Raw genomic sequence first — 12,349 nt, 5'->3', positions numbered from 1 at the left:
GTAACTGTCGTTCGGAATCAGTTTTGCGCAGTTTTAACTGAAACATGGATATCTGACTCATACGGAGTCCGTTTTGGCTCCACAAGTAGTCAAAACATTGGTGACGACCAGGTGCTTTAGAGGATTCTTTCAAAGGGAACTTTTGGAGAACTTTTCTTAAGGAGTTCGTTCAGAAACTTGTATAGAAACTTTCTTAATGAGCACTCGACAAACGCATTTCGAGAACATACACAAAGTCCCAGCTATGGACCTAGTGCATCATCATAACTGAGGTCCCTTGCATTTCCCTACAAGTAATTGGATCTCATATGGAGATGTTTAGTGAAGTAGAATTGAGAAAATTGAATGCAACTACACAAGAACTAGTCTGTAACTTTCGTTCGGAATCAGTTTTGCAAAGTGTTAACTGAAACATGGATATCTGACTCATACGGAGTCCGATTTGGCTCCACAAGTATTCAAAACATTTGTGAAGACCAGATGCTTCAAAGGATTCTTTCATAGGGAACTTTTCTTAAGGTGTTCGTTCAGAAACTTGTATAGAAACTTTCTTAATGAGCACTCGACAAACGCATTTCGAGAACATACACAAAGTCGGAGCTATGGACCTAGTGCATCATCATAACTGAGGTCTCTTGCATTTCCCTACAAGTAATTGGATCTCATATGGAGATGTTTAGTGAAGTAGAATTGAAAAAATCGAATGCAACTACACAAGAACTAGTTTGTAACTGTCGTTCGGAATCAGTTTTGCGCAGTGTTAACTGAAACATGGATATCTGACTCATATGGAGTCCGTTTTGGCTCCACAAGTAGTCAAAACATTTGTGATGACCAGATGCTTAAAATGATTCTTTCATAGGGAACTTTTCGAGAACTTTTCTTCAGGAGTTCGTTCAGAAACTTGTATAGAAACTTTCTTAATGAGCACTCGACAAACGCATTTCCAGAACATAGACAAAGTCCCAGCTATGGACCCAGTGCATCATCATAACAGAGGACGCTTGCATTTCCCTACAAGTAATTGGATATCATATGGAGATGTTTAGTGAAGTAGAATGGAAAAATCGAATGCAACTACACAAGAACTAGTCTGTAACTGTCGTTCGGAATCAGTTCTGCGCAGTGTTAACTGAAACATGGTATCTGACTCATACGGAATCCGTTTTGGCTCCAGAAGTAGTCAAAACGTTGGTGACGACTAGATGCTTCAAAGGATTCTTTCATAGGGAAATTTTGGAGAACTTTTCTTAAGGAGTTTGTTCAGAAACTTGTATAGAAACTTTCTTAATGAGCACTCCACAAACGCATTTTGAGAACATACACAAAGTCCCAGCTATGGACCTAGTGCATCATCATAACTGAGGTCCCTCGCATTCCCCTATAAGTAGTTGGATCTCATATGGAGATGTTTAGTGAAGTAGAATGGAAAAAATCGAATGCAACTACACAAGAAGTAGTCTGTAACTGTCGTTCAGAATCAGTTTTGCGCAGTGTTAACTGAAACATCGATATCTAACTCATACAGAGTCCGTTTTGGCTCCACAAGTAGTCAAAACGTTTGTGACGACCAGGTGCTTCAAAGGATTCTTTCATAGGGAACTTTTGGAGAAATTTTGTTAAGGAGTTCGTTCAGAAACTTGTATATAAACTTTCTTAATGAGCACTCAACAAACGCATTTCGAGAACATACACACAGTCCCAGCTATGGACCTAGTGCATCATCATAACTGAGGTCTCTTGAATTTCCCTACAAGTAATTGGATCTCATATGGAGATGTTTAGTGAAGTAGAATGGAAAAATCGAATGCAACTACACAAGAACTAGTCTGTAACTGTCGTTCGGAAGCAGTTTTGCCCATTGTTAACTGAATCATGGATATCTGACTGATACAGAGTCCGTTTTGGCTCCACAAGTAGTCAAAACGTTTGTGACGACCAGATGCTTCAAAGGATTCTTTCATAGGGTACTTTTGGAGAACTTTTCTTAAGGAGTTCGTTCAGAAACTTGTATAGAAACTTTCCTAATGAGCACTCGACAAACGCATTTCGAGAACATACACAAAGTCCCAGCGATGGACCTAGTCCATCATCATTACTGAGGTCTCTTGCATTTCCCTGCAAGTAACTAGATCTCATATGGAGATGTTTAGTGAAGTAGAATAGAAAAAAATCAAATGCTACACAAGAACTAGTCTGTAACTGTCGTTCGAAACCAGTTTTGCGCAGTGTTAACTGAAACATGGATATCTGACTGATACAGAGTCTGTCTTGGCTCCACAAGTAGTCAAAACGTTTGGGACGACCAGATGCTTCAAAGGATTCTTTCATAGGGAACTTTTGGAGAACTATTGTTGAGGTGTTCGTTCAGAATCTTGTATAGAAACTTTCTTAATGAGCACTCGACAAACGGATTTCGAGAACATACACAAAGTCCCAGCTATGGACCTAGTGCATCATCATAATTGAGGTCTCTTGCATTTCCCTACAAGTAATTGGATCTCATATGGAGATGTTTAGTGAAGTAGAATGGAAAAAATCGAATGCAACTACACAAGAACTAGTGTGTAACTGTCGTTCGGAATCAATTTTGCGCAGTGTTAGCTGAAACATGGATATCTGACTCATACGGAGTCCGTTTTGGCTCCACAAGTAGTCAAACCGTTTGGGATGACCAGATGCTTCAAAGGATTCTTTCATAGGGAACTTTTGGAGAACTTTTCTTAAGGAGTTCGTTCAGAAACTTGTATAGAAAATTTCTTAATGAGCACTCGACAAACGCATTTCGAGAACATACACAAAGTCCCAGCTATGGACCTAGTGCATCATCATAAGTGAGGTCTCTTGCATTTCCCTACAAGTAATCGGATATCATATGGAGATGTTTAGTGAAGTAAAATGGAAAAAATCGAATGCAAGTACACAAGAACTAGTGTGTAACTGTCGTTCGGAATCAGTTTTGCGCAGTGTTAACTGAAACATGGATATCTGACTCATACGGAGTCTGTTTTGGCTCCACAAGTAGTCAAAACATTTGTGACGACCAGATGTTTCAAAGGATTCTTTCATAGGGAACTTTTGGGAACTTTTCTTAAGGAGTTCGTTGAGAAACTTGTATAGAAACTTTCTTAATGAGCACACGACAAACGCATTTCGAGAACATACACACAGTCCTAGCTATGGACCTAGTGCATCATCATAACTAAGGTCTCTTGCATTTCCCTACAAGTAATTGGATCTCATATGGAGATGTTTAGTGAAGTAGAATGGAAAAATCGAATGCAACTACACAAGAACTAGCCTGTAACTCTCGTTCGGAATCTGTTTTGCGCAGTGTTAACCGAAACATGGATATCTGACTCATACGGAGTCCGGATTGGCTCCACAAGTAGTCAAAAATTTTGTGACGACCAGATGTTTCAAAGGATTCTTTCATAGGGAACTTTTGGAGAACCTTTCTTGAGGAGTTCATTCAGAATCTTGTATAGAAACTTTCTTAATGAGCACTCGACAAACGCAATTCGAGAACATACACAATGTCCCAGCTATGGACCTAGTGCATCATCATAACTGAGATCTCTTGCATTTCCCTACAAGTAATCAGATCTCATATGGAGATGTTTAGTGAAGTAGAATGGAAAAAATCGAATGCAACTAGACAAGAACTAGTGTGTAACTGTCGTTCGGAATCAGTTTTGCGCAGTGTTAACTGAAACATGGATATCTGACTCATACGGAGTCTGTTTCGGCTCCACAAGTAGTCAAAACATTTATGACAACCATATGCTTCAAAGGATTCTTTCATAGGGAACTTTTGGAGAACTTTCCTTAAGGAGTTCGTTCAGAAACTTGTATAGAAACTTTCTTAATGAGCACTCGACAAACGCATTTCGAGAACATACACACAGTCCCAGCTATGGACCTAGTACATCATAATAATTGAGGTCTCTTGCATTTCCCTACAAGTAATTGGATCTTATACGGAGATGTTTAGTGAATTAGAATGGAAAAATCGAATGCAACTACACAAGAACTAGTCTGTAACTGTCGTTCGGAATCAGTTTTGCGCAGTGTTAACCGAAACATGGATATCTGACTCACACGGAGTCCGTTTTGGCTCCACAAGTAGTCAAAACATTTGTGACAACCAGATACTTCAAAGGATTCTTTCAAAGGGAACTTCTAGAGAACTTTCCTTCAGGAGTTCGTTCAGAAACTTGTATAGAAACTTTCTTAATGAGCACTCGACAAACACATTTTGAGAACATACACAAAGTCCCAGCTATGGACCTAGTGCATCATCATAATTGAGGTCTCTTGCATTTCCCTACAAGTAACTGGATCTCATATGGAGATGTTTAGTGAAGTAGAATGGAAAAATCGAATGCAACTACACAAGAACTAGTCTGTAACTGTCGTTCGGAATCAGTTTTGCGCAGTGTTAACCGAAACATGGATATCTGACTCATACGGAGTCCGTTTTTGCTCCACAAGTAGTCAAAAATTTTGTGACGACCAGATGCTTCAAAGGATTCTTTCATAGGGATCTTTTGGAGAACTTTTCTTAAGGAGTTCGTTCAGAAACTTGTATAGAAACTTTCTTAATGAGCACTCGTCAAACGCATTTCGAGAACATACACAAAGTCCCAGCTATGGACCTAGAGCATCATCATAACTGAGGTCTCTTGCATTTCCCTACAAGTAATTGGATCTCATATGGAGACGTTTAGTGATGTAGAATGGAAAAAATCGAATGCAACTACACAAGAACTAGTCTGTAACTGTCGTCCGGAATCAGTTTTGGGCACTGTTAACTGAAACATGGATATGTGAATGATACGGAGTCTATTTTGGCTCCACAGGTAGTCAAAACATTTGTGACGACCAGATGCTTCAAAGGATTCTTTCATAGGGAACTTTTGGAGAACTTTTCTTAAGGAGTTCGTTCAGAAACTTGTATAGAAACTTTCTTAATGAGCACTCGACCAACGCATTTCGAGAACATACACAAAGTCCCAGCTATGGACCTAGTGCATCATCATAACTGAGGTCTCTTGCATTTCCCTGCAAGTAATCAGATCTCATATGGAGATGTTTAGTGAAGTAGAATGGAAAAAATCGAATGCAACTACACAAGAAGTAATGTGTAACTGTCGTTCGGAATCAGTTTTGCGCAGTGTTAACTGAAACATGGATATCTGACTCATACGGAGTCCGTTTTGGCTCCACAAGTAGTCAAAACGTATGTGACGACCAGATGTTTCAAAGGATTCTTTCATAGGGCACTTTTGGAGAACTTTTCTTAAGGAGTTCGTTCAGAAACTTGTATAGAAACTTTCTTAATGAGCACTCGACAAATGCATTTCGAGAACATACACACAGTCCCAGCTATGCACCTAGTGCATCATCATAACTAAGGTCTCTTTCATTTCCCTACAAGTAATTGGATCTCATATGGAGGTGTTTAGTGAAGTAGAATGGAAAAATCGAATGCTACTACAAAAGAACTAGTCTGTAACTGTCGTTCGGAATCAGTTTTCCGCTGTGTTAGCTGAAACATGGATATCTGACTGATACGGAGTCCGTTTTGGCTCCACAAGTAGTCAAAACGGTTGTGACGACCAGATGCTTCAAAGTATTCTTTCATAGGGAACTTTTGGAGAACTTTTCTTAAGGAGTTCGTTCAGAAACTTGTATAGAAACTTTCTTAATGAGCACTCGACAAACGCATTTCAAGAACATACACAATGTCCCAGCTACGGACCTAGTGCATCATCATAACTGAGGTGTCTTGGATTTCCCTACAACTAATTGGATCTCATATGGAGATGTTTAGTGAAGTAGAATGGAAAAAATCGAATGCAACTACACAAGAACTAGTCTGTAATTGTCGTTCGGAATCGGTTTTGCGCGGTGTTAACTGAAACATGGATATCTGACTGATACGGAGTCTGTTTTGGCTCCACAAGTAGTCAAAACATTTGGGGCGACCAGATGCTTCAAAAGATTCTTTCATAGGGAACTTTTGGAGAACCTTTCTTGAGGAGTTCGTTCAGAAACTTGTATAGAAACTTTCTTAATGAGCACTCGACAAACGCATTTCGAGAAAATACACAAAGTCCTAGCTATGGACCTAGTGCATCATCATAACTGAGGTCTCTTGCATTTCCCTACAAGTAATTGGATCTCATATGGAGATGGTTAGTGAAGTAGAATGGAAAAAATCGAATGCAACTACACAAGAACTAGTGTGTAACTGTCGTTCGGAATCAATTTTGCTCAGTGTTAGCTGAAACATGGATATCTGACTCATACGGAGTCTGTTTTGGCTCCACAAGTAGTCAAAACATTTGAGACAACTATATGCTTCAAAGGATTCTTTCATAGGGAACTTTTGGAGAACTTTTCTTAAGGAGTTTGTTCAGATACTTGTATAGAAACTTTCTTAATGAGCACTCGACAAACGCATTTCGAGAACATACACAAAGTCCCAGCTATGGACCTAGTGCATCATCATAACTGAGGTCTCTTGCATTTCCCTACAAGTAATCAAATCTCATATGGAGATGTTTAGTGAAGTAGAATGGAAAAAAATCGAATGCAACTACACAAGAACTAGTGTCTAACTGTTGTTCGGAATCAGTTTTGCGCAGTGTTAACTGAAACATGGATATCTGACTCATACAGAGTCTGTTTAGGCTCCCCAAGTAGTCAAAATGTTTGTGACGACCAGATGCTTCAAAGGATTCTTTCATAGGGAACTTTTGGAGAACTTTTCTTAAGGCGTTCGTTCAGAAACTTGTATAGAAACTTTTTAATGAGCACTCGACCAACGCATTTCGAGAACATACACACAGTCCCAGCAATGGACCTAGTGCATCATCATAATTGAGGTCTCTTGAATTTCCCTACAAGTAATTGGATCTCATATGGAGATGTTTAGTGAAGTAGAATGGAAAAATCGAATGCAACTACACAAGAACTAGTCTGTAACTGTCGTTCGGAATCAGTTTTGCGCAGTGTTAACCGAAACATGGATATCTGACTCATACGGAGTCCGTTTTGGCTCCACAAGTAGTCAAAAATTGCTGACGACTAGATCCTTCAAAGGATTCTTTCATAGGGAACTTTTGGAGAACTTCTCTTAAGGAGTTCGTTTAGAAACTTGTATAGAAACTTTCTTAATGAGCACTCGACAAACGCATTTCGAGAACATACACAAAGTCCCATCTAAGGACCTAGTGCATCATCATAATTGAGGTCTCTTGCATTTACCTACAAGTAATTGGATCTCATATGGATATGTTTAGTGAAGTAGAATGGAAAAATCGAATGCAACTACACAAGAACTAGTCTGTAACTGTCGTTCGGAATCAGTTTTGCGAAGTGTTAACGGAAACATGGATATCTGACTGATACCAAGTCCGTTTTGGCTCCACAAGTAGTCAAAACATTTGTGACGACTAGATGCTTCAAAGGATTCTTTCATAGGGAAATTTTGGAGAACTTTTCTTAAGGAGTTCGTTCAGAAACTTGTATAGAAACTTTCTTAATGAGCACTCGACAAACGCATTTCGAGAACATACACAAAGTCCCAGCTTTGGACCTAGTGCATCATCATAACTGAGGTCTCTTGCATTTCCCTACAAGTAATCGGATCTCATATGGAGATGTTTAGTGAAGTAGAATGGAAAAAATCTAATGCAACTACACAAGAACTAGTGTGTAACTATCGTTCGGAAAAGAGCATGATCTATCAATTCAGAGGTGGCCTCAGAGAAGATCTGCAATTACCTCTCGTGCTTTTTGAGCCGACCAAGTATGATGATTTCTACAATATGGCACTGAAGCAAGAGGCTGCTGATCTCAAGTGTGAGGCTTCTAAGAAGAGAGTCAGGGATGCAGTTCAGTTTTCTTCTTCCTCACTAGTGGCTGCTAAGCAACAGAAGTTCTGGTTGCCTCCTCCTCCTCCGTTTCGTCAGCCTTTCCAGCAGAAGAACAAAGGTGGCCATGGTTCTTCCCACTCATCCAACCCTGGCTATCAGAACAAGTCTCAGAATCAAGCTCCAAAGTCAAATGCTCCTTATCATCGTCCACTCTCAGAGGTGACTTGCAACAAGTGTTAGCAGAAAGGTCACTATGCTAACAAATGCTTCAACCAAAGGCGCCTTCTGCCTCCTCCTCCTATGAGATCTTCCAGCAATGCAGTGGTCAAGCATAATCCCAAGTCTGCAAAGGTGAACATGATGAATGCAGCTCAAGCGAAGGAATCTACTGATGTGATAATGGGTAATCTCTCAGTTAATGATATTCCTGCAAAAGTCTTATTTGATACTGGTGCATCGCTTTCTTTCATCTCTAGACCTTTTGCATCCAAGCATGAGTTGGTTTTTCAAGATTTTCCTAGAACGTTGTCAGTTGTCTCTCCGGGTAAATTCATGAACGCAAGCTCCATGGTTCCGGATGTTTCCATCAAGATGGGAAACTACAAATTTCTGTCTTCTCCAATTGTTCTTGGTGACTCGGATATTGATCTAATTCTCGGGATGGACTGGCTTTCTAAGCACAAGGCTCAACTTGATTGTGCTGCCAGGGAAATTCAATTGACACACTCTTCCGAGGATCTGATTATCTATGCCGCTCATGACGAGACTATTCGGTTGTTTTCTCTCAATGAGAAGGGCGAGTTGAATGCTATTTCTCAAATTCCAGTCGTTTGTGACTACCAAGATGTCTTTCCAGAAGAGCTTCCGGGTATGCCTCCACACCGGCCAGTTGAGTTCGTTATCGATCTTGAGCCCGGCACAGAACCCGTTTGCAAGCGTCCTTACAAGCTTGACCCAAGGAGCTGAAGGAATTGAAGAAACAGCTCGATGAACAAGAGTGTCTGGGTTTGATCAGACCGAGTTCATCTCCGTGGGGTTGTGGTTTTCTTTTTGTCCAGAAGAAGGATGGCACGGACCGACTTTGTGTCGACTACCGTCCATTGAACAAGAAGACAATCAAGAACAAGTATCCACTTCCCAACATCAATGAGCTATTCGAGCAACTTAAAGGTGCTAAAGTATTCTCCAAGCTTGACCTTCGTATGGGTTATCATCAGATTCGCATTCGTGAAGAAGATATTCCCAAGACAGCATTCAGAACAAGCTTTGGTTCTTATGAATATACTGTCATGTCTTTCGGCCTTGTCAATGCTCCTCCAACATTCTCTTGGATGATGAATTTCATCTTCAACCCCTATATCAATGAATTCGTCTTGGTGTATCTCGATGATATTTTGGTCTTCTCCAAGAATAAGAAGGATCATGCCAAACATTTGCGATTGGTGCTCGACAAGCTCAGAGAGTATCAATTTTATGCGAAGTTTTCCAAATGTGAGTTTTGGCTTGATGAAGTTCTTTACCTTGGTCATATCATCTCTGCCAAGGGCATCGCTGTTAATCCCGAGAAGGTATCCGCAATTGTGAATTGGGAACCTCCTCAGAATGTCAAGCAGCTCCGCAGTTTTCTTGGTCTTGCAAGCTATTGTCGAAGATTCGTTGAGAATTTCTCTAAGATTGCAAAGCCTCTTTCCAACCTCCTCCAGAAGCATGTGAAGTATGTCTGGACTCCTGAGTGTGACGTTGCTTTCAACGCTCTCAAAGAGAAACTCGTCACAGCTCCTGTCTTAACTCCTCCTGACGAATCCAAGCCATTCGAAGTTTTCTGTGATGCTTCTCTTCAAGGTCTCGGTGCTGTGTTAATGCAAGAGAAGAAAGTTGTGGCCTATACCTCTCGTTAGTTGAAGCCCAATGAAAAGAACTACCCCACTCACGATCTTGAGTTGGCGGCAGTTGTCCATGCATTAATAACATGGAGACATCTCTTGTTGGGAAGAAAAGTGGACATATTCACCGATCACAAGAGTCTCAAGTACATCTTCACTCAGCCCAACCTCAACCTCAGGCAAAATCGATGGGTTGAAATGATTCAAGAGTACAATCCGAGTATTGAATATACTCCAGGCAAAGCCAATTTCATTGCAGATGCTTTGAGCAGGAAGGCTTATTGCAGCGGCTTAATTCTCAAGCCATTCCAACCGGATCTTTGTGAAGCTTTCCGCAAGCTAAATCTCCAAGTTGTTCCTCAAGGCTTTCTTGCCAACCTCATAGTCTCTCCTACTTTGGAAGATCAAATTCGTGAGGCACAACTTCTTGATGCCATGGTGAAGAAGGTGAAACGTGGTATTGACAAGGGTCTTTCCAAATACAAGTGCTATCGCATTGATGACAGAGACACTTTATTCTTCGAGGACCAGTTGTGGTTCCTAAAGGTGATCTAAGGAAAGTCATAATGAACGAGGCCCACAATTCTATTCTTTCCATTCATCCTGGAAGTACGAAGATGTACCATGAGCTCAAGCAGTCGTATTGGTGGACTCGAATGAAGTGAGAAATCACTCAATTCGTGAATGAATGTGATGTCTGTCGAAGGGTGAAAGCAGAACACCAACGACCAGCTGGTCTCCTCCAACCTCTTGCTATCCCAGAATGGAAGTTTGATCATATCGAAATGGACTTCGTGACTGGATTTCCCAAGTCCAAGCGCGGAAATGATGCTATCTTCGTTGTCATCGACAAGCTTACTAAAGTGGCTCATTTCCTTCCAATCAAAGAATCCATCACAGCAGCTCAGTTGGCAGAGCTATACACCTCCAGGATTGTCTCCTTGCACGGCATTCCACAATTGATTTCTTTAGATCATGGAAGCATCTTCACTTCTAAGTTCTGGGACTCCTTCCAGAAGGCCATGGGCACCAACATTCGCTTCGGCACAGCTTTCCATCCTCAAACTAGTGGCCAAGTCGAGCGAGTAAATCAAATCCTTGAAGATATGCTCAGGGCTTTTGTCATTTCCTTTGGCATGAAGTGGGAAGATTGTCTTCCATATGCCGAATTCTCTTACAACAACAGCTTCCAAGCGAGTTCGGGCAAGGCCCCATTCGAGATTCTCTATGGCAGAAAGTGTCGTACTCCTCTCAATTGGTCAGAGACTGGTGAACGCCAACTTCTTGGCAACGACTTAATCACAGAGGCTGAAGAAATGTGTAAAGTCATCCGTGAAAATCTCAAAGCCGCGCAATCGCGCCAGAAGAGTTACTATGATAGCAAGCACCGTGACTTGGCTTTCGAGATCGGAGACCATGTCTACCTCCGCGTCTCTCCAATGAAAGGCACTCATCGTTTCGGTATCAAAGGGAAGTTTGCCCCTAGATACGTGGGTCCTTTCAACATCATTGGCAAAAGAGGCGACCTCGCCTATCAACTTGAGCTTCCCTACAACTTTGCGAACGTGCACGATGTGTTCCATGTGTCACAGCTTCGCAAGTGCTTCAAGACTCCTGAGCGCACCATCAACTTCGAGGAGATTGATCTCCAAGAAGATATGTCTTATCATGAGCACCCCGTTGCTATTCTGGAAGAAACTGAGCGCAAGACTCGCAACAAGTCAATCAAATTCCTGAAAGTGAAGTGGTCGCACCATTCCGACCGAGAAGCCACCTGGGAATGCGAGGACCACCTCCGTTCCGGTTCTCGGGACAAGATCCTCTCGTAGTGGTGGAGTGTTGTAACACCCCGGATGTAACTTTCCATATTTGTAACTCCAACTCTTCCCATTTTCGGCTATGTGTTATGATATTCCTCCGTGGTTGGGTTTTGTCTTTCGTTTTGCATTTTGTTCATGTCATGCATTTCATATAATGTCGTCATGTGCATCTCATTTGCATACGTGTTCGTCTCATGCATCCGAGCATTTTCCCCGTTGTCCGTTTTGCAATCCGACACTCCCACATGCACTGGCGCACCCGTCTTGTTTCTTTTCGTGAGCGGGTGTTGAACGTTCTTGGAATAGACCGAGTCTTGCCAAGTGGCCTTGGTATACCACCGGTAGACCACCTGTCAAGTTTCGTTCCATTTGGAGGTCGTTTGATACTCCAACGGTTAACCGGGTAACCGCAAAGGTCTTTTGTGTGTTGCAGCAAAACCCCCCTCCAAACAGTCCAATAACCCTCTAAGTCCCCTCCATGCTCTTGGTAGTTTGATCACGATCGTGTGGGCGAAAACCGCACTCCATTTGGAGTCTCCTAGCTCCCTCTACCTATATAAACACCCCTCCCCCGAAAATTCCGGATCAAATCCACCCTAACCCTAGCCTCTTTCTTCCTCCGCGCGCCGGACAGATTTTTCGCCGCCGCCCGCAGCCAGTGGCTAGGCGCCACGTGGCAGCGCCGCCGCCCGCCGACCGCAGGCCCGCCGAGGCCCGGATCGCCCCTCCCCCCCGAGCCCGGCCTCCGCCCGACGCCGCC

The sequence above is a fragment of the Triticum aestivum genome, chromosome 5D (genome assembly GCF_018294505.1).
Source record: "Triticum aestivum cultivar Chinese Spring chromosome 5D, IWGSC CS RefSeq v2.1, whole genome shotgun sequence".
NCBI lineage: Eukaryota > Viridiplantae > Streptophyta > Magnoliopsida > Poales > Poaceae > Triticum > Triticum aestivum.
Note: the sequence above shows the minus strand (reverse complement) of the source record.